Here is a 27,098-nt window from a genome sequence, read left to right as displayed (position 1 = left end):
GCTGACAGGCACGTAAGCAGACTCGCACCGGTCGTCCAGTCTGCGATCATGCCAGAACGAGTTTATCGAACGCGGTTTGTGAGCCTATAGTGCTAGTAATCTCTGTGTTCTTGTGCCATTAAAAAAGGGGGCGAAAAGGGAAGAAGGCTCCTGCTAGCGGTTATCTCGCTTTGGTTGGCATAGCAAACAATGCCTAGTATCGTAACGTCTTCTGGTCCACATCTTCTTGCCTGAAGATCATCGTATGTCTTACCTCTAATGACCGTAAAATAATAAAGGAAGACAAGAAAAAAAAAGGTAATACGAAAGCGCAGAAAAATACGTGACCCAGACAATAGAAACACATCCTGTTGGCGTCGCAAAGCAAATACTGTGAACATGACGGGGATGTTGTTCAAGGACATTTTGCGGTTAATGTCGGGATATTATTGTGACCGCTGTATAACACGGGTATGACGGGTTAACGCATGCGTTGTTTGGCTGGAACGAGCAATACATATATTTCAAAGTGAATGCGAAAATTGGCGTAAGTACACCCTGGCCGCATAGGCCATGGCTGTCGCTCAATTTCCGATTTCTTAGCACGTCGACTATATATGTTTTGTACAAAATTCTGAGCTCTAAAATACCGGTTGACTACTATTTATGCCAGCATTTAGAAAAATATCTTCCTACGCTAGAACTGTTTATGACAGCGGATGCCAATCAATCTGGACGTCGGGCACATATTTAGCGAAAGTACGAGGCCGGCCAATAGCAAACACCACTTACGAGCAAAAATCTTTGTGAATAAGGGCCCTATGTGCGTACGAGAAGTTATGCCGAAGAACTCCTTGTCTCTTCGCGTCGTTCGCGCGAGAACGATCTGGACCGCGGTGATCTGGACTGTCCGCCCAGTATCGATGGCGGGTTGCGGCTTGTGCAGCAGCATGTCCTGCTCTCGGCACATGTAGCAGTCTGCTGAGCCCGACGTTGCCTGGTCGCAGCCGCGTGCGTAGCATCTACGATTGGCTTCTTCAGCAGCGCTTCGTACCTTTTGAGGAGGCGCCACAATGTGTATCAAAGAGTAAACACAGGTATCCAGACTACGTGGCGCCCATCTCACATCCCTTGACCGGTGGCATGGTGCGTTCTTGTTGTTGCTGTTGATGATGGTGATGGTTTATTGTCATCCCCTTCGAAATGGGGCAGTGACATATAGTCACCTAGCTTGCTTGAGTTAACCGAGTCCAGCTACATGCAGCATGCAACTGCTGTATGTGACTGCTACATGTCGGGGCACCTGGTGGCATATAACGGAACTGCAATGCAAAAATGTGTACTTACCGACGCCGCGCGGCGCGCATGTCACATCGCGTGTGAAATGGCACGATACGATGCTAATGATCATGAGGATGATTTAATGACATTCCCTTGAAATTGGATGGTGACAGTCGCCTAGCCTGTTTGAATTAATCAGGTATGCCATACACATTTTTCATTACATCATTATTTATACATCTCCTAAATCTTCTTTTTCTTGCTCAAACCTTGTCTATCTACCTTGTACCGCTACCTATGCAACTGCTACATGGCGTGCCACCTGGTTTAATAATCTGCACCTGCAATGCGAAGGGCGCACATATAGACGCTACGCGGCGCGTATCTCACATCGCAAGGCAAGTGGCACGATACGATGCTAATAACGGTGATGATGATGATTTATTGGCATCGCATTTGAAACGCGGCGGTGTCATATTCACCTAGCCAGCTCGATTTAATCAGGTACAGAATACATATTTTTCTAGCGTTCTTGTATGTATCTTCTTAAACGTCTTCCTCAAACCTTCTTAAACTGCCTTGTACCGCTACCTGTGCATGTGCTACATGGCGTTCTACCTGGTGCAATCATATTAAACAAGGTATATGTATGTATGTATGTATGTATGTATGTATGTATGTATGTATGTATGTATGTATGTATGTATGTATGTATATATATATATGTATACTTTAATAATATTACATCATATAATGCAGGCTTCCGCCGGCTACACCGCATGGACACCAGCGCCAACCGAAGAAACAACTATTGGAATGAGCTCATAACAGCTTATGCTGTAAAAATAAAACGTTGCGTTGTGTTAGTGCGACATGGTGATAGCTGGGGTATCGCAGGGACGCTTTGCATCAAGGTCTGCCCCTACAATGAAATTGAGGTAAACGTCTAAGAAGAAAAAAAAACACGGAAGAAACGCTAGTGACTGCAGCTTCGAAGAAGGAACTTCGGTGCACTTTCGATGTGGCGGTAATGCGGTAAATCTGACCGATCACTCAGTTTGCCTGCCGCAACAACATCCGCTGAAAATTGGAAGTGGTAGACTTCGAAGGAGCTCCGCGTCTCCTTGAAATATCCGAAGGAACAGCGCGCAGTCGTCGATGGCACACGATGGCCAGCAATTGCTGTAATGTAAGGCATACGCTTGCAGTAGCTCCAATACAAGCTCCACTTTAGCACCGTACCCATTAGCAACAATTATCGCTACGAGGTAGTCCTCGTCACTCGGAAGGCTGTGATACACACCAAATTTGGCGAGCTTATCGTTCTTAAGAATTTTTGCTTAGTTGGCTGGCTACCTTCGGTAACATTTGATCCGCAATCAAGATTTGTCGCCGCCTGTTCTTCGGAACCGTTTTCGGCGCACGAACGGCGCTTTGTGATTGCGGGCGTGACGTTTCTTGCCTCCTATAGTGTTATCATTGCAGTATACAACATGCTATTGGTCTCACGCAAAAGTACGGTGCGAGAGCCACGCTGGAAATATGGAGGACAGTTCTCACGCTATGCTGGGCGCTGCAATTTAGCTGGTGGGTTGTGATCTGTGCGTGATTGGTTACCACCAGGAGGGAGGGTTTGACCAGAGGTGTTAAAATGACGGCGTGGAGAGAAAAGAAGCTACTCTGGGCCACGGAAAGGAGGCTCAGCCAGACGCTCGTTGCCAGACACTTGACTTTTTTTTCTGTTTTTCCTATTCAAGCATGCAAAATAGGTTCCGTTCAAGTGCCAGTAAACCTGATGGTTATCGTTTTCCCAACTTCCGAGTTTGTGATTTCTTCAACCCGAAGCCTCTGCCACGCTACCATATATAGCCGAGTTCGAGACATAACCTAGCGCCGCAACAGAAGTAACAATGTAGAATTCTGTGCAGTTACGTTGACGTACGTCCGAAATCGTCGACTCACGTGGCTGCGCGTCATCTGCAGGTATGAGGTGGCTCAGAAACTTAAGCCGAGTGCGTTGAGTTACTCGTGGTCGACGCTTTATTGAGTATCGGGCCGCACACACGGTTTTGCGGCACAGTGCGGGGACAAATTACGTACCTCGTTTGGCAGATTTACGCCATGTGTCTTTGTTATCCACCTAAACTGCTGCCAGCTGTTGCACCGCGTGCAACAGTATACGATGATGCAAGTGGCAGATTTCAAAACCATATTCACAGGACTCGCTATATAGTGAAACCATATAGTTCCGTTGGGACTACGTGTACGACTTGAAGAAATTCAACGCAATGTCGCACGGCAGACGTCCACCTCGCTACACCCATTTCCATTCCCCCTACGCCGAGTAGCAGGTCAGAACATTGATTCAGGCCGATCTCTCAGCTTTTCTCTCATTATAAATACCTCTCTCTCTCTCTCTCTCTCTCTCTCTTCACTACGCTGACAAAGCGAATGTATCGTGCGATAGTTTAGGGGCAGCAAAGAGAACGGTTCTCGGAAAATTCGTCACCGCATTTTTTTCTTCTTTCTTCCCCTACTTTTCGACAGCACTAATGACGAAGAAAGAGCACGGCGACATGTCACAAACATGGAGACCAGCTGCATCACCTCTTCTAGTGACGATGGTCTCAATAACTCGTACTGGCAACGCGAATGAGATGAAGCAAAACATACTGACTAACGACACGGTCGAGAACAAATGCCGACTCGCCATTAACGCACCCGGGTTGCGTGTAGTGAGGTTTGCTGGGTAACGACATATAGTTCATCTATATATATAGCTCCAATGAAATCCCTGTTTTTATACATATATACGCATATATAGGTCCAGCGCTAAACCTCTGGTCACCGCTTCATGTATACTATGCTTTACTGCTTGCGTAATATGTGTACATGTTCCAAAAGTGATACGCATTATTATCCGGCGCTTCCAATTCGTTCTAAATGACAACAGACGGAAGGCTATGTAAGGTAATGTACACCGTCAACCACAGCGGTGGACTAGCGCTAGAGCATCCGCCTCGTACGCGGGAGGCACCGAGTTCAAATCCCGGTGCCACCGGAAACCCACCGGTTTTTTTCTAATGGGTAGAGATGTGCCCCGGCTCGGTGCTCGGCTCTCGTAGGGGCTCACATAGAGATTTCACGAGTTGTCTCTGGTCGCCTGGTTGTCCAACCACAGACGGCCTCGTTTGAAGACCGTCCGCCGCGGCTGCGGGAGGCAAGTGCTGCCGCCGGGCACCTACCGCTAAAAGAGGTACAAGTGCGCTCTCGATCTGGTGCTCGGCCATTATGGGATCTCAAAGCCTGGCAAGGTGTGTTTGTCTCCAACCCGAAGGCGTCCCCACCTCAGTGATTTCATTTGGGGCGCCACATGGGAAGTGGCCGCCATGAGAGCGACCCCCAAACATCACTTCCTGTTTGTGTTCGCGAGGGTTTCGACGGGAATTCAGGGTGCAGGTTGCTTTCCCAAGCGCATCACCCCTGAAGTAAGCCGAACGCCAGACCACGGTACACTTGTGCCCATTTGAGAATCACTGGGTGCACGGCGGCGGTGGGAATCGAACCGACAACCTCCCGCAGCTGAGGCGGGCGCACTACAACTACAAGGCTTTGTTGTGAAAACGGGCCCTGATTCCCAAACAATTGGGAGCCAAGTTTTGTCTTCAGCGCATCACTAGCCAATGAATAATGTTCCTTGCACATGAGTTTTTTTCTGCTCCCTGACATCGTGGAAGACGCCACAAATGGCCTGCTTTCTTCGCCCCTGGAACGTATCTTCGACCACGTGAGGGAAGTCGCCATCAAATGGCGCTCGAAAAGGAGCCCCGGAGCACAGCGCAAGTCCTGTGGCAACGTAAACCCGCATCGCCATCAACCCTCTCGAAAAACAAGCTCAACTGACCCTGTCTGTCGATTGGCCGACTCAGCCCACACCCGCTGAAGACCAACTGTGCCTGGCCACTTGCAGCGCGTCAACAATGGTGCGAGTAGCCGGCGAGTCTCTGGATTGAGGAACTCGATCATTTACCAAGGCAAATTGATTTCCTCTCACTACTAGCCTCTACTACTACTACTACTACTACTACTACTACTACTACTACTACTACTACTACTAGAGGAAATGCAGATTTCCTCTAGCTTGCTACTCGAGTAGCAGGTTAGAGCGCGCTAGCTCAGGGCCGATCTCTCGGCCTTCTTTCCGAATATGATTTCTCTTTAATTCCCTTTCAATTTGATTTCTCGGAACTTCGTAGTGGCTGCTCCAATTATTAGCATCACGCCACAGTAGAACACTGCACCGGAAAACCACATAGTTGTCATCACCATCGTTACCATTACTAGTGCATTGTTCAGGGCCAGTTGGCTTCGACGCACTTTCTCTCGAACTCATCGGTACAGAAGAAACGCGCGAGGAATGCAAGAGTAAAAATCACCGGCTAACCAAACACGCGAGGACCCGATATGACGCAGTGAGGGGGCTTTCGTGACTGGATCGATTAAAGGTATGTCGTACACCGGCACGCGCTGGAAAAAGTAAAAAAAAAAAAAAAGATTGGCGAAGCAGTTGCTGTAGCCGGGGCTCAACTTAACTGGCCCGATCCGTAGGCACAAAGTAAACTAGCGGACAGCCACGTTGGCAAGCGAGGACACCGGCTGAAGCAGTCAAACAAGAGTAGCGCGGTGCATGCGTACTCGTGCATCTTCCCAATTCGTCCGTGCACGCTCGTTGCATAGCTGAAACGAACGCCGGCACGCACGCTTTCACCGAGCTCTCTTTGTCTATAAGGCCGTGACAGTGCCACGCGCCCTTTCGGCTGAGTCACCGGACTCGAACTTTGATCATGAAGACGCACCGAGTCGACAAGGAGCGTGTATCAGCACGGTATACAGAGTGGCCTATGGCCTCTGCCGGTAGGCAGCCTATGCCCTTTGCATTGTGAAGCTTCTTGTAGCTCTTTGTGCGTTGGAGCTTCTATGTCTGGGCGCATATCGACCTTCAGTCTGATGCTTCACTTGTTCAGAAGTGCGAAGAAAATGGTTTGTATACTGCGAATCGGTGGCTACGTTTCGTTATAACGCTATGTACTGCAGCCAACGTGTGAGGACAACAAAACAAAGACAAAGGAAGATAAATGAAACGCGGAGAGGTTAACCACGATCTCTGTCCCCAAACGAAGACGTGAATAGGAGTGGTATCCACAGTATCACAGTGCTAACGTAGTACCGGTGCTATAAAAAAAAATCCGAAGACACCTAATCACCTCTTATGAGATGCGAATGCGAAAGCATTAATGTCCAATTGAAAGCCGCTGCGCGGCTCTTCGTGTTTGGTGCTACGAGCAATGTTTTCGAGTTCTGCTGCGAGTTATGCAGTCGAGTTTTTCGGTTCCGCTGTTGTCTCACTGCATCGAATCGACGCCGCTGCAATTCGCGTTTCTGTGCTAAATGTTCACTACGCTTTTCGGGGTTCATTGCCGCCACTCGACCCCGCTTCGCTTCGAGTTTTCGAGCCAACAGACGCTCGCGTTCTGAGCCACACTTCGCTGCATATCGAAGACGTTCTGCGTCGAGTCACCGTATCTGCTCCGTCGAGGCGCGCTTGTGACGTGGCGTCGCGTCGATGGCCTCTCCCCTCACGCGACACCTGGCGCGCTCTCGACCGCTTCGCTGCTACAGACGCCGCCGGCTTTTTCAATCAATAGGCCATCTGATGGTTTCGCATCGAAAGTGCTTTTAGAGCCACCTGGAATAACGTCGGCTGAGACCACGGCCATAGATTCATGTTTTCCGTGAATGGTCGGATACCAATGGAGTGTGTGGAGAAGGGTGGAGAGTGCTGTTCTTCGTGTACTGAAGCGAGAACACTCGCTGTGAAGGGGTGCAGTTGTCGGCCCGTTTTATTGCATGGGCAGAGTTCGCACAACCGCAGATTTGTAAGTCATATTATACGGCACACACACACACACACGCGCGCACACACACGTAAAACATACATACATACATACATACATACATACATACATACATACATACATACATACATACATACATACATACATACATACATACATACATACATACATACATGCGCGCACTTAAAACAAATTCCATTCGTGAGGCGCTCGGAGTTCGATAGCGGGAACGTTCCACTATCTTATGACGCTGTAACGCTATCGAAATGTTTTCGCGCATATGACCCTCCGTACGCCCTTTCTGTTAGGCTACAGGCTCATTCACACTAGGTCAACGCGACGCCGATTTCGGTCTGCCGACTGTCGGCGACAGCGTTTTTTCCTTCGTGTCGGCGCCTCTGCCACAGTGTACCGACGCCGGACAATCTGCCGACGATCGGCAGAGAGCTCGGCGTCGGTACAGCGTGAGAGGCGCCGACACGAATGAAAAAACGCTGTCGCCGACAGTCGGCAGACCGAAATCGGCGTCGCGTTGGCCTAGTGTCAATGGGCCTTACGTCTTCATCCTCCTGGTGTCGTCATTAACACGTTGGCGTCGTGAGGTCACCGCCTTAATTACCCTTAGCTTCACCCTTATACCTTTAATAAAGAAAAAAGTATTGCGGTTAGAACTCGTGACGCCGCAGCGATGTGCAACCGTCGTGCAACATTCAAGCTTCCGAATTTGTGTGGGGTTTTGTGAGCTATGCGAGCTCCGAGGGCGCTGGCGTCTGTGCACGTACTTCGGAGGCCACAACAATCAATATTGCAGCGGACGAAGACGACGTTGTGCGCATCGCAAAGAGCAAGTGGCTGGTCCGGCGATATCTGTGCTACCGGCAAATGAGCTTATCACTGCGGCTAGGTAGAAGCATATGTCGCCTTGAAGAAGACAAGCCCGCTTGTCGAGACATTGGCTCTCGCTTTCACCTTGTTCTCGTTTTGCTCATCGTCTTGAATTTCCATATCCCGCCTTCCGCGTGTTTTCTGCTAGATATAGGTAGTTTTCCTTGACCGAAGACAGACAAAACCTCTTATTAGAAAAATCTGCGGACCTTATGCATCTGAATTATTCTTGGAACCGACAATGGTGTCCTAACCGACAATCTGAAGTGTCATTTACAAGGCTCCGTTGCCGTATTGCAACCTTTAATTTTCACTTGCACAGATGCGGCCTGGCGGTATCCCCTTTGTGGTACCTCTGCAATAAAGCGGTAACCATTGATCACTTTTTACTATCGTGTCGGCCGTTCTGTACTCAATGAAAACGATGTTTGGAAATTCCGCTTCGTAATCTGAGGCTACCTTTGTGCAGTACTGTTCTACTTACACTTGGAGCATCAGTATTAGGATACAAGCACCGGAACGTTTGCAGAGCCATATATAATTACTTCTGCGACACAAGAAGGTTACCTTATTACTATTTCCCATTTTCCATGATTGAGCTATTTCTCCTTCAAAAAATTATCAGATCAGAAAATTCAAATAGCAATAACACAAATTCACAGTGACAATATTAGTAATATTATTATCCAAAACCTAACTTTCTCATCCTTTACGTCGACCGTTTACTTTAGCTGTATTTAATGTTAAGTTCATGCTAGTCTATCTGTCTATGCAAGGCTGACGACCTTATTATATACAATTTTATTTCATTTATTATCGGTTTCGTTATCATATTCGATTATTAATATATTTCCCAAGATTTTTTTTTTTACCATATTACTTCCAAGTTCGTGGCCTATCTTGCAGTGGGTTTGTGCATCACATAAGGCATCATCATCATCATCATCATCGTCATCATCATCATCAAGTTGCTCTCGATATAACATGGCGTTGTGCCGCTTTGAGAGCCCGCTGCCGTGGCACCTAAGGAATTCAGAGCTGGAGTGATTAACAGTGGCGGAACAAGGAATGTCGCTGAAGCCAGCATTTCGACGAAGGGACATGCCTGGGCAGTTGCTGGCAGTTGCTGCCGGGGCGAAGACAAGCCCTCTTGTCGACACGTTGGCTTCAGGGACATTCCTTATTCTGCCACTGCAAACCCCTTCCAGCCTCCATCTTCCAGTGAACCGCTCTATTGTTTTGGATTTCAGAGCAGGATAAATTGCCGAGGTCTGCTGAGACTTCTTTTGGGCAACAAGGGGCACTCGTGTACAGCAGTGCAACTACCTTTTGGCAATTAATATATTGTTTTGTAATAAAGTTTAAGGTCTAGATAAAAACTTTCCTTTGTTTTACCTGAACAGCATAACCGTTGCGCATACAAGAATCGCACGCATCATACACGCGTGCGATACAGTCTTTTCTAGAATATAGCGCTCCGCTTACAATAAATATTTCTTCCTGTCCATAATTATCTCTGCACCATCAATCGTCAAAGAGAACTCGCCTCTACATAGCGCAATGACGTTCGCAAGATAACTGCATTTACCTGGCTACTTTATCTGAATTTACAAATTCATTTTTCTTTCGGCGCAACATTCACTACGGCTTCACGAATGTGGCTCAGCGGCTTTTGGAAGCGTGACTCTCAGATGAGCTCTTCGAACACGGCGCTGCGTTTTGCTAATGGTCATTCTAAATTCAATTTAAAATTTCCACGAAAGCGCACAGTATGGCTGACATATCGTAGGCATATTTCGATTTGGGAGAAGACCAAATGGATTCTGAAATCGTCATGCAATGCCGCGTTAACGACCACCACGAACTTACACGGTGAGTGAGGCGTAATTGCGTTACTGAGCCGAAATTCGCGAGGATGTAGGACAGATGCAGAGCCCATGAACAATCGAAATTCGGTGGAAAGAGGGAGGGGGGGGGGCATATGCGAGAAGGGGTATAAGTGGGGCGAGAACAGATTCACAGGTTTTCCGGCAAATGGTACGTCTGTAATCATATAAATCGGGCAAGTGGACAAACAAAAGCCAGCTGTATTCAATCCCAGCCAGTAAACGATCACCATTAAGTGCTACCAGAAACGTTCTCGTAGAAACAAACACACAAACAAACAAGCAAGCGAACAAGCAAGCAAACAAACGAACAGACAGACAGACAGACAGACAGACAGACAGACAGACAGACAGACAGACAGACAGACAGACAGACAGACAGACAGACAGACAGACAGACAAACAGACAGAGACCGACCGACCGACCGACCGGCCGGCCGACCGACCGACCGACCGACCGACCGACTGACTGACTGACTGACTGACTGACTGACTGACTGACTGACTGACTGACTGACTGACTGACTGACTGACTGACTGACTGACTGACTGACTGACTGACTGACTGACTGACTGACTGACAAAACAAAAGGTAGGTAGGAATAGTTCCTCTCGTAACTATTCTTTTCGTTCATTGCTGTGGGCGCGGGACATCGGATCTGCCATTGCGCGATGCCGACGAAAGACGTTTCTTTCAAGCGCATAAAGGTACACACGCGGACCAGCGACGAGCGGTGCGGTCACGGAGAAGGTGGAAGCGAAACATGCGAATCGACTCGCATACTCGGGTTTTTTCATGTGGACGTCGTCGAAATTCGCCGTGAAATAATGGGACTCAAAGCCTGTAGCGAGCAAGGACTAAGGAAACGAGACATAGGATATGGAGAAGCGCGCCTCCGTAGACAACAATTGCATGCATGCATGCATGCATACATACATACATACATACATACATACATACATACATACATACATACATACATACATACATACATACATACATATACATACATGCATACATACATACATACATGCATACATGCATGTGTACATACATACATACATACATACATACATACATACATACATACATACATACATACATACATACATACATACATACATACATGCATGCATGCATACATACATACATACATACATACATACATGCATACATACATACATACATACATACATACATACATACATACATACATACATACATACATACATACATACATACATACATACATACATATTGCACAGACAGAGTGGGGTATAATGAGCCTCATAGAAAGAGGTATTTCTTGGTAGAAAGAAGAAATAACGACTGTCAGTGCGTGCGAACCCAATTTTCAGAGACGAGTGAGGTGTGCTCGCTGCTGCTACGAAGCAGCGTGCGCGTTGCTTAATGCATGCGCTGCGTCTTCCGGCCTTCGTGTGAGTTCGTACACGCCACTGCTTTTTGAAAAACTTTTGCACACCTTTTTTTTTTCTTTCTTTTAGTTTTGTTTCACCCGAGAATGGAGCTCGCGCAGAAATGTGACCCTTCCGCCTGCGCGCTGACAGCCGTGTTCTGGATCCGTTGCGTGTTTCGCAAGACGGGAGGGAGACAAAAAAATCGAATCGCCCCGAGCAAACAACGAAAAGCTTGTTTTTTGAGTGTACGCTATGTTATAGCACACAACAGGAGAGGACGAAAGAGCGAGCGCTTGTAAAAACAAGGATGCGGTAATGGTTGTCGGTCAATCGATACACGCGCAGTAATTTTACTTAGAAGCCCTTCTGTATATGCATTGTATACACCTCCTGTATACGCTGTAAGCAGTTCGCGAATACACGCAAAGTGCCTCGAGTGGCCAGTCGCGTGGCGAATTTGCGGGTCTTCGCGGGCTTCTTTCACGCTCAGAAAAACACTATTGTGTAGCACGTATCGAGCAACAGAAAGCTGTATCGGGAGTTTATTACGTTGCTCTACAATTCTGTCATTGACACTTTTCATCTAATTATAATACTTCAGAAGTTGATTAGTTAATTAAGAGTGCTAATGTAATTAGGGGAATTATAAATTAATTTAAATATCTCCAAGCGACGACAAAAAACATTACCTTGGTTCTGGCCAATTATGCGGCATCTGAACGTTTTTAAATCTTGGTGCATCATCGTTGGCACCTCCCCTGTGGTGTGTGTGTGTGTGTGTGTGTGTGTGTGTGTGTGCATATATATATATATATATATATATATATATATATATATATATAGATAGATAGATAGATAGATAGATAGATAGATAGATAGATAGATAGATAGATAGATAGATAGATAGATAGATAGATAGATAGATAGATAGATAGATAAGCCCGAGAATCCACGAAAGATCGCCGTGAGACTGGCCGCTCGAGGCACTTTGCGCTTATTCGCGAGCTTTTTCACGCTCGCAGAAACACTTTTATGTAGCACGTACTGAGCAAAGTAAAGCTGTATCGGGAGTTTTTCATGTTGAACTACAATTTTCTCATTGACGCTTTTCATTTATTTATAATATTTGAGAAGTTGATTAATCAATTAATTAGGACAAATTACTTACTTAGGTAGAATGAAAAAAATAATCTGAGTATCTCAAAGCGACGGCACACAACATTATCCTGGTTCTGTCCAGCTGCGTGGCATTCGCATACATTTAAGCACTGGCCAAGGTTAGGTGGGACACACCGTATATATATATGCTCTGACGTCCGATTATGTTTGCTTAGTATATATAGATAGAAACAGTCTTCTGTTCTGCTCACGGTAGTGGCGTTGACATGGTGATTTAATTGACGATGCTCTAAGATGGCGGCAAAGCGAAGGAAGAAATAGAGAGACGTGATGGTAAAGAGTGTCATGGAAAAAAAAAAAAGGTATTAAGCAGGGTCGCGCTCATCTTGCTACCCTACACTTGAGGAAGGAGACGGGGGTACAGAAATTATGGTATCAGTTGCGACTAAAGACGGTGGCATCATATGACTACAGCAGGAATGGAGAAAGTGAAAGAGTGTGGCAGTGTGCCAGTAAGATTGAATAAGATGTGCACGAGGAGAACGTTGGGTGAAGAGGCATCCGTATCGTGAAGCCGATCGATCTATAGCTAAGGAGGAGAGACATGCGTTAATAACCAACGGGGCGATGAAACACACGCACACAATAAACTGAAACCGGCTTAAACGAAGAAGAGGAAGAAAGCTTCATTGCATGATGACTCCATAGTCCGAGTCGTCCCTGCTTGTGAACGTGGCACTCAGCGGCGACGTAGTGGCCACCGCTGCCGTCCACCCCACACCAATGGACGTGACGTACGATGGCGACGATTTTGGAAATGTCATCGTTTAGCAATGAGATATAGAGCAGAGTAATTAATTTCAAGTAAGGCTAAGCATTACCACGTCCGATTTGCGACCATGAAACTCATACAATTCAGAAATGGGATAGAAAATGCTCGCCAAACAAGCTTCCGCCTCCCGCGCACGAGCCGTTTAATCTCTCGCAAATCGAAAATCACGACGCTAGAGTTCCGACTGGTCAGTCGACCACTGCTTTCCTGTTTTCCTAAGAGCCCCCGGTTCCTTTCTATAAAGGCAAGATTGCTGAAAAGAAATACTCGGTGACTCGCATTGCGTGTGTCTAGGGCCTCGGAGAGATGTAAGAAGAAAAGACGTGCAGAGAAGTAAACAGAACCCGAGGTCGAGGCAAACGAGAAGAAAGGAAGAAAAGTAAGGTCTCGGCGGAAGAATTAATTTAGCCTCGTCTACCGGAAACGCGCGATCGATGTTAGGCAGCAGCGACGGTTGCGTGTGCAAGCGAGAGGCCTCGGCTTTCTTCCCTTACTTTCAATTGCTTTCTTTTTTCTTTCCTATTATCCCGCGAGTGCTTCACGGCATCACCCTGCAGCGGTCTTCGGGTATTTTTCTCGCGCCATAAGCCTGCACGCGTGAAGCGCGTCACTGCTGCAGCAGTAGTCCGATTCTCCTCCCTACTGGCGCGGCTCCTCGACGCACCGTGTAGGCGACTGAAGGAGTATTGATGACCGGTGTGTGTGTGTGTGTGTGTGTGTGTGTGTGTGTGTGTGTGTGTGTGTGTGTGCGTGCGTGCGTGCGTGCGTGCGTGTGTGCGTGTGCGTGTGCGTGTGCGCGTGTGTGTGTGTGTGTGTGTGTGTGTGTGTGTGTGTGTGTGTGTGTGTGTGTGCGTGCGTGCGTGTGTGCGTGTGCGTGTGCGTGTGCGCGTGTGTGTGTGTGTGTGTGTGTGTGTGTGTGTGTGTGTGTGTGTGTGTGTGTGTGTGTGTGTGTGCGTGCGTGCGTGCGTGCGTGTGTGCGTGTGCGTGTGCGTGTGCGCGTGTGTGTGTGTGTGTGTGTGTGTGTGTGTGTGTGTGTGTGTGTGTGTGTGGGTGTGTGTGTGTGTGTGTGTGTGTGTGTGTGTGTGTGTGTGTGTGTGTGTGTGTGTGTGTGTGTGTGTGTGTGTGTGTGTGTGTGTGTGTGTTCGCGTTCGCTTACTGCTCGCTCGAGCTGTAATGATTGGCCTATGCGCGCCTCCTTCCCTCGTACTCCGTCGCTTTGCCTCCGCGTCTGCCACTGTCTCGCTTGCCAACTTTGCTTCATTTCTTCGTCTCCTCTTCGCCTCTCGGTTAAACCGGCGCGCGTCGCCCCCCAGCTGTCAGCAGCGTGCGACGGCGGCGACAATAATTCCTCGCCTCGTCTCCCCTATACGACGACGACGGCGACGACACTGAATCGCGAGGAGAGAACGTGTTTCCGTCGCCGCAGGCGACATCCACCGCTCGAGCACGATTTGCGAAACAAATAAACGAACTAAACGGCTTAGAAGAAAGTGCGAGCTGAGGGACGAAACACGTTTAGCTGCGGATTGAAAGAGAGCGAGGAAGGTGAGAGAATGTGAGGGGCAGGGGCTCAGAGGCGGTTTCTGCGTGGGAAATAATTGAACAGGCGAAAAAAGAAACTGAATCGCGCGGTTTCGACACGAGTGAAAGTGGTAAAGCTGGTTGCGTGTCTGCATAGCCGTTCTCACCGCGAGCTGATTGAAATGGACGCGGCGGCGGCGTCTTCCCATTACCGCTGCTTTGAAAGGGTGTCCTCGTGCCCGGACAGATCTTGAGTTGCAAAGCGCGCGGACGCAGGTTTAATTTCAGTGGCCGGACTGAGAGGCGAGGAGAAAGGAAAACAGACACTGGAGGATCGACATACGTGCGTGAGAAGTTTGAAAATACGTCGTCAGAGTGACGGTGCCCTGTTTTGATTCCCGTACAGCTAAGTGAGAACCGGTAGTAGCTGGTACCGCTCAAACACACACACACACACACACACACACACACACACACACACACACACACACACACACACACACACACACACACACACACACACTCTCTCTCTCTCACGCACCCACCCACACACACACACAAACACACACACACACACACACACTCTCTCTCTCTCTCACGCAAACACACACGCACACACGCGCACACGCGCGCACCAGACAACTGCAATACAACACGTCTGAGAGAGACTGTTATCTGCACATGTCGACAAAAGCCTTTTTGTGGGAGAAAAAAAAATCATTCGGGTCTCTAATCAGTTACCATTTTACTAGAATTGGATAACACACCAGCACGGTCACATGAATCTCCTCATCTTGCATGTGCTAATTCCTGGGTGCCACACCCACCAAGGAGGGATCTCTGAGCGCGACAGTTGCGCGAAGCGGAGAACGAAGTCCAACTTTGCCTCACAAGAAGCTAGGCCGTGGCTCCAGCGGTCGGCGGACATAGTGGACCCCAGCCAGCAGCGTGGCGATGCTATCTGGTTCCGGACGCTGTTTGTTCAGCGTCGCAGCAGCTATGACCCTCGAGCCAGCATCGCCCAGATAAGCAGTGCGCAGGAAAGCCCCAGGAAGCGCGCTAAGCGACCGGGGGCAGCCACTTTCCCGCAGCGACTTCGGGGGGACCAATCCGTCAACCACAGCGTCCGCCCAAGAACCTACGAATGCCTTCGTTTGCGCTTCCGCTAGCGACCAACTGGTTTGGCTTCTGTCAACATTACGTTAGAGTTCTGCTAAAGACTCAAGGCCGAATATACAATTATTTTCGTTCGTAAGTGCTATTTGCCAATAATCGGCCAGTTTCGCAAAGTATATGCACAACGCGACGATTGGCTGCGATGTGCTCTTACGAAGATTTCTAGCCTAAAAGCTTTTACGTGAATACGAACTCTGTTGCTAAATTCACAACCATTTTCGCGAGCATAATTGCTGTGTTGGCTGGCCGCTTTTGCTAACAAAATCCAGCATCACGACTGGCTGGTACTTGCTCTTAACAAAATTTAAACGTAAGAGGTTTTGTGTGTGTGTGTGCGTGCGTGCGAATACATGCACTGCTTTCACATAGACATTCCATTATCATTATATGCGCACGCCTGAACTCAGGCACCTCTCAATTGGAGCACGGAAGCAGGGATGAGTGATGAGGATAAAGAGAAGTTGTATGCATACAAGTCCACGACGTTGCGACATCTCTAAAGCCGTGTGTGTAAGCCAGTGGCTTGTAGAAAGGCTATAGAGCTGTCCTTATAATCACGGCTATGCTCCTTGCGTAAAGCCAAGGCACAAAACGAGGTCAACAGGTAGGGTTCTGCGATCGACGGGCGCAATCGAAGACAACAGCTTCTGCCGTTCCCGCGGACAGACATAAATCACGTGGTGTGCACGTGTTTCCGGCACCTGAAAATATTCACGATTTGGACCTATACGTCACTACAACCTATGAGGCATGTGTAGCGCACGATCAACTGGACGCCGAGGTTGACCCGTGCACCCGAGCTGTTGTTTGCAAGGAACAGTGGCAAAAGTCCCTGTTTGTTGAAAACGGAGTGTCACTGTTCTTCAAGGAACAAACTGCCACTGTTTCTGCAAAAGAAGTTGCGGCACGTCACTAATTTTGTTTCGACGCAGCAGTGGCGAAAGCGACGGCACGATCAATGTTGCAAATGAGCGACCGAAGAGTAAGTGTGCACCGCGAAGCATTCGTAAATGAACATGAAATGCGCGACGTGTGTAGCTTTAAGGCAACGACGCTTTGTGCAATGCCCAGGTTGCGCTGCGTCTTCAATCCTGCCCTCACCATGGACACACATGCATGCCCAACTTTCTTACCTCTCAGTTCCTTCCCTTTAACACGGGGAAAACGTGAAAGCACCCTAGGCATTGTCACCAGCAGGAAATATGGAAACACATTTAAAAATCTCGCCTGCGAGTTTGCAGAGACACGCCGTTAACTTAGAAGCAAGGGCTCCTCAGAGACTTGACAATATAAAACATAGCGCACCCCGCCCCTCTGTTGTACAACGGATAAATACAGGTAAAGCTTTAGGAGGCCTCACACTGGAAATATTTCTCTTTTAATTTTGTTCTTTGATATTGTGCCATCGACCGAACTTAGAATACTGGGCTCCTCTAAAGGTTCTTTATTTCGCATCTGTACTCTGACTATGCTGTGTCCAGCATAGCGTTAAGCGGGAGGTGGCGGTATTCTCATGAAACCAATGATGATTTTCTCCAATGCATACTGATAGTTCACGCAGATGAAACTGCTGCCGTTATAGATTGGATTGGATTGGAGATAACTTTATTTATGCCTGCAGTTGGGCGCGCGCGCGCCCCGACGAGGGCCTACGTCATCCTCGAAGTCTCCGTTACTCGGCGCGCGTCTCCGCTCGCCGTTGCCGGCTCGCTGGGTCCGTGCCTTTCGAGCGCCTCGAGGACCTGCTGGACGGCCCAGAGCTGATCGTCTCGGTCGTAGCTCTTCGCGGCTGCCTCGAGCCGTTCTTGATTTTGAATCTTCTGGATATTTGACGCAGTCACACAAGATGTGCGTGCCGTTATAGAGGCTTAGCGGTTGATCTGAGTATACGTAAGAAACCATATGTGTTGACTGCGAAGATACGTATTTCTTTTTCTCGGAACGTAAGGAGTATATCCTTTGTGAGGGTGATATCGTACGATATCGGTACTTCCCATTATAATAAATTAAAATCACTGAACATTGCACAAACACGTATTCGTTGTAAAAATAAGTGTTGAATTACTAAGCTGAGTCTGCTGTCACACATTTATGTAAACCCTTAAAAAGAGAGAGAGATGCAAATGAGAGAAAGGCAGGGAGGTTGACCAGACTTAAAACCTCCTGTTTGCTACCCTGCACTAGGGGAAGGGAAAGGGGAAGTAAAGACGGAAAGAAGAGCGTGACAAAAAAAAATTTTTTTCAACCCTTAACTGGCACATTCACCATCCGAGCTGCCTGTTGCTTGCAAACGTATTTGTCGTACACAATTGCTTATAATCACAGCTCGCCGGCCCAGTCCTTTACAAAGCTCAGCTTTATTTTTCACGAACGCATCCCACGGACAGACCCCCGCTTAATACGAAACAAAATAAATCCCGAATTAACTTTTTAGCTTAGAGTACTTCTCTTCTTGCGTGTTGCATCAGTAGATTGCTTACTTGCACAAATTCTGCAGTATCCAAAAGTGCCCAATATAATGCGGAAAGCACACACCGGAAACTCGACCAGCACTCTGCAAAGAAGTGCTCCGAAACGTCAGAAAGTACTACTTTGTCGCACACCTTCATACGAAAGGGCCAAACTTTTTTCCTCTCCTTCCCCGCAGAACAGCCAAGCACCGCGATGAAGCAAGCATCCAGTGGCAATAAGGAACGCCGGTGTAGCCCAAGGGTGCCTTATACGAGGGGATCGAGAAAGGGAGCCGAATTGGTTGCAATTATAAATGACCCCTCCCCGCGCTCTGTGGGTCAGACCGACAAGCAGAAGAAGAGGGCCCGAGGAAAGGGTGTGCCCACCGCGGCAATAGGGAGCGTCAATAGTGCTGCTGTCGCCTGCCACCGTTCAAATTCTCCCGCGCCTTAACAGGAAGGAGGGACGGCCCACCGCAGGCCGCTCCTTTGTTTCAGAAAACTTTCCCTCCTCGAGTCCCCTGTGAGGCGCCGCTTCGTCCAGATTGCCTGCACGCCAAAGAGAACGGGCACCCCGCTGGCCGCGCCGCACGGGGGAGAACAGCAGACGGCGTCGTCCCCTTAATGACCAAAGCCAGAATGGCGAGAAAAAAGTCGTTTGTCTCGGGCAAACCCATGGGCGTCACGGGAACGCCTCGGGCTCTGAGATGGGTGACCGGGTGGACCCGATTACCGGATCCTTCGGCGACGCCGCTATACGTACGGTGCGCCTCCGCCTAGAGGCCCGAGATATCGTGGCCATCTACGCTTGATAAGCGAAAGAATCGAACTGGTGTGAGTACCCCTACGCTGCCACCGATCACAGGCACGTACCGAGCTTGGGTGAGCGGAGACTAAAAGCGGTAAATTGCCCCCAACTTGTTTGGCCTTTTCATAGAGCATACCTCTATCAGAATATATGTTACTGACACGCATTGGAGTGGGCAGTCTGCTTCCTTTCGCTTTCCTTTCGTTCCGTTTTGCGTGCGCAGTATACTACCATACATATTTTTAAATATTCCTCAGTTGCTACGATTGCGGTCGGTCTAATTCCCTCTTTATTTATTTTTTTCTTGAGAAGGGTAATTCATCTGTTGCATCACACCGGTTCATTGTGTCCTGGGTGTTACTTGCAGGATCGTTGTCAGTTACACATACTTTTATGCCCAGCTTGAACAGCGCCATCAAGAATTCCGCTGCGCCCAGTGCATCCTGCTCGCAGGTAGATACGCTGCTTGCGAAAGTAAGCAGACTGCATTTGGTCACACTATATCAATACTACTGAATGGAAGAACAGAGTGTGTCGAGGGCAAATTAAGTAATTAAGTAACTGCAGCGCGTGACAGGGCACCTATGCAGCACTCCCGTCTTGAGGTGTGTTGACCTCTTTGCCTTTCTCGTTACTGCTGGTTACTCCGCTCCATATCCCGCTGCTGATATCGTAGAAAAAAGCCGATCTATGAAACTTTTGTCGATCTTCGACTGCCATCTCTTACTGTTCCATACTCCGACAGCCCCCCCTCCCCCCCCCCCCCCCCCATTTTTCTCCCACAGTGCTGTACTGTCCGCAGAGACGGATCGCAGGAACGAGGCCTATCACCCCCTTACTGGTATTTTGCTGAAGGCACTCATCTGGTGGATCTCCTTACCTTTCCTCTTCATACTTTCTCTCTCTTTAAGTATTTTCTTCTTCGTAAAGCTCAGAAACTGTGGACTGCATCGCGTCTCCCAGCCTGTTTCCTTTTCAACTTATCAGCGTACGGATGTCCAAGAAAGCCACAAAAAAATTGAAAAAAAAATAATGATTAAGAGATAATCGGTGCATCTCACTCATATCTGGGAATACTTACTGAGCGAAGTGTTCGTTCATGTTTATGCAAATTAAGTGCAATTCTAGTAATAATGGCGCAAATGCAGTTCTACGTTTTGCACGATAAGTTAGGGAGCGCAAACTGCCGGGCTTACAAACGAATGCAAGAAGGTATAAAAAAGAACGCAAGCGGGGCGTAGGGCTTTGGGTGCGCAAGGACGGTTGCATGCGCTATTTCTAAGGTGTCCCAGTGCTTATGCAAATGCAACACCGTGAGCCAGAGGTACGGCATCCGTTTCAACAAGACGCAGGTGCACGTTAAAATTATTCGAATAAATGCACCTGTCTGTTGTTGCATCTGTTCCACAAACACACACGCGCACACACACGCGCGCGCGCTTGCGGACGCGCGCAAGCCCGCGTCCACGCACCCGCGAATGCGCAGACAGCGCGGCACAGCTCGTACGCGTCGAAACGCGGCACGATCTCGGTGAACAGCTGCCCTCTGTTATCGCGCGCTTGGGCTGCCTCGCGCCGGCGCGCCTGGCTACGCAGCTACGGCGCGGTACATTCAACTCTCAGCGAAGCAGATGTGCATGACACAAGCAAGTACTTAACCTTTCCTTTTTGTGCTGATCTAACAGCTCTAAAAATATAACAATTACTTTTATACCTATCGAAGCGTTTCGAAACACTGTCAATAACAAAGTACGAAGTGGCGTCTTCGAAGGCGTCTGTGAATCAGCCCAGTGAGCGCGCGCTGTCACGCGTATTTGTGGATGCAAACCACACCATTCCTCGCGAGACGCAGCGGGCGCAAGACGCGTAGACGAGAGCTTGCGCGCGTCCGCAATCGTGCGTGTGGTCTCGGCTTTAGTAGTCGATGCTCTGATGGAACAATCGATTGCACGCACGTCTCAGAATAGACACCCATGTTTGACTTCGGCTGACGTGCTTTCGTTTATTATACATTGATGCATTTACTTAAAACGATGCTTGTTTGTTGCCATGGTAATATTTTCGGTTGCACGCCCTCTTATTTTCAGTATGCTGGCGATAACCTTTGGAACAATCTACAAATCACGGAAGGCGGCTTCTCCCGAGAAAGCCTCTTAATGCGGAAAAGCCTGCTTTGGTGAATGCCTTTTCTGAGTAAGTTGTGAGTGAGTGAGTGAGTGAGTGAGTGAGTGAGTGAGTGAGTGAGTGAGTGAGTGAGTGAGTGAGTGAGTGAGTGAGTGAGTGAGTGAGTGAGTGAGTGAGTGAGTGAGTGAGTGAGAAATGATGAAGGAAAAGCAGAGAGGTTAACCAGGTTAAGCCCGATTAGCCATCCTACACTGGGGAAGGAGGATAAGGGTCTGAAAGACGAGTAGCAAAAAAAGAGAGAGAGAGAGAAAATGTTCACGGTGTGCACGCGTGCACATGCGCAGGCGTTCATTGTTCAATGAGTCACAAGTGGTCACACAGGCTTGCGGATCTCATCGAACGCAGCAGAGCTTCCGTGGCTTGGCACACCACAAAACACACACGAGACGGCGGTCCCAGGGTCATCTGGGGTCGAATTCACAGAGCTTTTCGTTCGTAAATGAGGTTTGTCATTGGTCGGTCACCTTAGTGAGTAAAATGTTCAACATTAGTATTATCTGAAATTTGCTATTATGAACAAATCTAGCGTGAGAGCTTTCTTTGAATTCGACCCCTGTTATGTAAAAGCTTTGTTGTCGAATCTTCTTGAAGCGTTCCCCAGGGCAAGTCTTTGATCTCCGCATGATGGGCAGTTGCACAATAGATGCTTTAGAGTTTCTTGCGTGTCACGTATGTAACAACTGTCCGGCACAAAACATAAGAACGAATGTGCATTCGTAAAAGCAAGAGCTGCGTAAAATGAAGTTTAATAAATCGGCGATATTTGCTGATACGAGTTATAACCCGGAAAACGTAACTGTACATCGCATCTGGGCCGTTTATGGTCAGATTATACATTTTTGTTATCTCAATTCCTGTCTTATCGCGTATCGCGCAGAACCATTATTCCCAGTGACAATGGTGAGCCAAAAAGACAGAGGATAAAGAGTGGAACTGAGATTGAATCAGTATTCTGTCTCGGTCTCGACAATAGAGATTCTAGTCGAAGATGAACATTACTAGTATCCGTCTCACGTTATTTACATCGTCTGTTTCAGTATGTTGATGGCACACTACAAAAATGGCGTTTCTCTTTGATTGCACTTTGAGTAACTTGACAAGCAGCAGCGTTAGGTTTGTGGTGAGCAAGAAGTACGGGGTAAAAGAAAAATAAGTTAATGTGAAAAGCTGTCCCACTGTGGTTCTGAAAAATATATTTTCTGCTTCTCTCTCTTTCTTCAAAAACTTGTATCGAAGACAAGCCCAAGACTGGCGTCGCATACTAACCAATTCATACCCACACCTAAACCTCTTACACAAGAAGCACCCGACATATTACACGGACGCCTGCCCGTGGTGCGGCGCAGAACCCACGATGGCCCACACAACGTGGGAATGTACGGCTCGGCCAAGGAACGTCAACTCACCTTTTCTAAGCGTCACGGACTTCGTACGGCAGTGCGAGGCACTACTACGGGGAGCCAATTGGCCCTCCTGGACCAAGCTCAGCGAGCCGCAAGAGCCAGTGGAGCCCTGGACTAAGGGCCCCGCCCAGACCTGCCATAACTCCGATTAACTGATCAATAAAGTTTTCTCTCTCTTGAATGAATGAAAAAGAAAAATAAGTTAACGTGAAAAACTGTCCCACTGTGGTTCTGAAAAGAAATATTTTCTGCTTCTCTCTCTTTCTTCAAAAACTTGTATAGAAGACAAGCCCAAGACTGGCGTCGCATACAAACCAATTCATGCCCACACCTAAACCTCTTACACAAGAAGCACCCGACATATTACACGGACGCCTGCCCGTGGTGCGGTGCAGAACCCACGCTGGACCACACAACGTGGGAATGTACGGCTCGGCCAAGGAACGTCAACTCACCTTTTCTAAGCGTCACGGACTTCGTACGGCAGTGCGAGGCACTACTACGGGTAGCCAATTGGCCCTCCTGGACCAAGCTCTGCGAGCCGCAAGAGCCAGTGGAGCCCTGGACTAAGGGCCCCACCCAGACCTGCCATAACTCCGATTAACTGATCAATAAAGTTTTCTCTCTCTTGAATGAATGAAAAAAGAAAAATAAAAGAAATAAAAGAAAAACTGTCCCACTGTGGTTCTAAAAAGAAATATTTTCTGCTTCTCTCCCTTTCTTCAAAAACTTCAATGATTGAAGCCAAGTTTACCTTCAACGTGATTGCAATACAATGCTACAAAGAGGAGCAACTCAATTCTTCTTTTAGGAAACACAGTAGTCACAGCTCTACAGCTGTCTTGGTTCGGTTTCCTTCCAGACCCTGACCCGAGCTACTGCGCCAGGCAATCTATAATAACACCAGTCTACACAAAATATCAGGCTGACATATCAATTTTTCCCAGAATACGAGCTTTCTACATTTTTTAATTGCCTGTGTTACTGCTCCGATTTGCATGTTTTATCCGGTCGTGTTAGTGTTCAATCGGGCTCTATCATCTCATCTTTCGTGCTATATCTGGAGTAGTATGTCAGGCATAGAGCCTGGCTAACGTCTCCAGTTTTTCATCAAGAAGAAACATCTCTGTGTTTAAGACGGGAGCCAGTTTTTCCTTTGGTGAAATTTGTTCTACGCTACGGATTTGTGCGCAACTTATTTTGGGGACTGTATTTACAGAGGGAGGAGAAAGAGGAGTTGCATAGTCAGATATCAAGCTCTCAATATTGGGCAACCGTTGGTGCTGCCTCAGTCAATGCCTTATTCTTAGATCCTGGGCAGCCTTCACAAATAGGAACTCTTGGCCGCTCTGAGCATTGTCCAGTTAACCTTGGGAAAGCGCAGAGTTACCTTCAATGTTTGCATTAAAGTGTGCCCACCCGCCTTTGTACTGATCTCTTATTTTCCTTCTTTTGTGCACTACTTCGCTTCTTTCGTGAAGCTTTTCTATAACAGGTTGGTAAAGTGCCACAATTGCTAACATATTGCACAATGCTAAATTGACGTTTAGTTCATTATTTATTACTTCTTCGCTTTTGTAATATTCAGCTAGCACCACTGATAAGTCAATCAATCAATAAGCAATCGTCTTGTGAAGCCCAGTGACTTCACTAACGCACTAAGATATTTGTAAAAAACGAAGAAAGTAGTAGGTGAGTACGTCTACGGCTACGTCACACATGCCTCCGCCTTTCATTTTGTTCGACTTAATCTCAGATTTTACTTTCCTTTCTTCTAACCAACTTATGGTCCTTACAGCACATAAAGACCAGAAGAATCGTACTCGAAACAGAAAGAAAGCGACGTAAAGGTCGAGTAAGAAAGACCGCCGAGTTGTGCGGAGGGAGCATTGAAGCTCAAACGAAGCGAGGCGCGCAGCGACGTTTCCCGACGAAATTGCGAAATACGCACTATTGGGACTTCTCTCTCTCTCTCACACCACCCCTTCCCATCCCAATTTTCGCGCTTTCGCAAGTATCGCGTTCCACTCCAGATCGGAGAAACCGAGTCTTACGGTCATCGCCGACAAAAGGCGTCTCTCGGGCCGCCCACTCGAACAACGAGCACGCAAGACGCAGTGGAAGACGACGTCGTGGTCCGCTTTTGTCCGTCGCTGTGCCTCGTCGCCTCACGACGGCCACGCAAGAAGGAGGAGGAGGGAAAGAAGGGGGAGAGAGAGATTGCGTGGTTTACCAAGCAGAACGCGCATCGGCGATGAGCGAAGGGACGTCCGTCGCGCGCAGATACTGACCGATTACTCTGCCAATTCTGCAGCCTCTTTGCCTGGGTGCGAGCGTGAGTGCGCGGAATGATCTCGTTTTGCTTCGCTTCGACCGTTGTCTCCACGCTGCACACTGGACGCTTCAACTAGTCACACACGCACCCTCTCTCTCTCTCTCTCTCTCTCTGCGTGCGTGTGTGTGTCTCACTTTCGCAACTACCGCTGTTGTCGTTTCGGGCCGGCTCCCTTTTACCCTCATCTTCAACTTTCTGTATACTGCGCCTTCTCGTCTGCCAGCGGCGGGGGGCTTCCGGAAATTCTATCGATCACGGAAACGAATCTCGAACTTTTTCTCTCGACGAGGCGGACGTCGACGATGGCTGGTAGGCACGAGACCGCGATGGGGCTGTAGAGTCTTGAACGGCTACTGAAACAGTGAGTGAGATTGGGAGGGTAGAGGGGGGGGGGGAGACAGAGGAGGAAGCGGAGGAAGGGGAGAGAGAGCTTGCGTCTTTCCAGTACAGCCTCCTTCACCTCAACCGGCTTCTTTTCGGACTATAGTAGGGTTCGGCTCCTTCCCCACGCCGCCCCCTCCACGCGACGATCCCTGCGACTGAGTCGTACATTGCAAGTGAGCGGATCGCTCGACGCGGCCCTGGCGAGGCTGGAGGGCGGGCGGGCGGACGGGTCATTACAGAAATGAAATTTCTCTCCCTTTTATGCTTCCGCTTTCGGAAAATTAGCCCCGGGGAAAGCGGAGGAGACGGGCTGGGGTTGGGAGAGGGAGAGAAAAACCGCGTCTCGCGGGGATGGCGAATGCCTGACAGTCCCGGACAAACCGCGGGAACGAGAAGAAAAAGGGAAAAAGAAGGAGAGAAAGAAATGAAAAAAGTGAAAGGGGGCAACCGGGGCTCAAACCTTCTGCGTAGAAAACCTCCCGATTGTCTGGTGCAGCGAGCCAGCAAGTGCAAAGCCCGGTCGCGTAACTAATGTTCCGCGCCCAATAACGCTCGTCGGCGTATTTCCTCTTCGGTCTGTCTCCTCCTACACATCTTTTAGACTGAAAGATTTGTCGTTGCGTAACGCTCAATCTCTGTCTCGCGTAGCTCTACGCTATACCCTTTTCTTTCGCTCTTTCTTTTTGTCTCTCTTTCCAGCCGGCTTCTTTTTTTTTTTTTCGTTCCCTGCAATTACGTCTTAGCTTTTGGTTCGTCCTCACCGGGCTTGATCACAGGTGGCCTGGGAGATTACAAAGAGCAAGAAAATATATATATTGGAAGGCAACATCTATAGTCCTCGGTCTGGTCTTGCCTTCTTTAGTCGAGACCCATTCAAGAACAGAAGTGCCTCTATTGTCGGGCAGGAGATGGAAATAAAGCCACTGCCCACGGGGCAGACGTGGACAGAAGTACCACGCGGTCCGGACCAAACGACTTTCGGACGTTTCAATTTCAGTGAGTTGAATGGCGGTTCGTTTTTCACGTGCCAAGTTGGTTCCTTCGGACCGCAATGCCGATACTGCAGTGTCCTTGTTACTATTTATTTCCTTTTGCCTGTACGTCTCTCTCTCGTCACGACAAAGGCAACGGCTGGGGCAGCTCCTCAAGCGGCGGATACTTAGGCTGGGATACTAATTGCGACGTTCCATCTAGAGTATCCACTCAATGCGAGAGCGAACGGGATGAGTTCGGGGACGTTTGGATCACATACGCTCCTTTCGAGCAGACAGTACGTAGAACAACTCTTCGTAGGTGGGTAATGCACTCCTGGCCAATACCACATCAACTTGACAAGCTAACGCTGTCGCACACTGGGATCCGATCTGACAATGTAGATTTCTGCACCAAGGTGCTTCTTCTTTAACGAACTACGCATTATTCCCGAGTGAAGCAATGCGCCAGTGTGTAAAATGAGAGTAAATAATGATGGACGCTATGGAGACACAGAAAGGGATACACAAAAACCGTTGATGTATAAGG

General features: G+C 48.3%; 1 protein-coding gene and 1 long non-coding RNA gene across 3 annotated transcripts in view; one reads left to right on the top strand and one right to left on the bottom strand.

Moving 5' to 3' along the window:
- Positions 1–27,098, bottom strand: part of nolo (no long nerve cord) — a 264,081-nt gene that overhangs the window by 116,538 nt on the left and 120,445 nt on the right. The window lies entirely within an intron of this gene.
- LOC129387547 (uncharacterized) lies at positions 20,817–23,199 on the top strand. The gene is made up of 3 exons (XR_008614711.2): positions 20,817–20,921; positions 21,359–21,464; positions 23,141–23,199. It is a non-coding gene; the product is annotated as an uncharacterized lncRNA (long non-coding RNA).

The sequence above is a fragment of the Dermacentor andersoni genome, chromosome 2 (assembly GCF_023375885.2).
Source record: "Dermacentor andersoni chromosome 2, qqDerAnde1_hic_scaffold, whole genome shotgun sequence".
NCBI lineage: Eukaryota > Metazoa > Arthropoda > Arachnida > Ixodida > Ixodidae > Dermacentor > Dermacentor andersoni.
The sequence above is the reverse complement of the archived record's forward strand: the minus strand, read 5'-3'. Positions and strand labels throughout refer to the sequence as shown.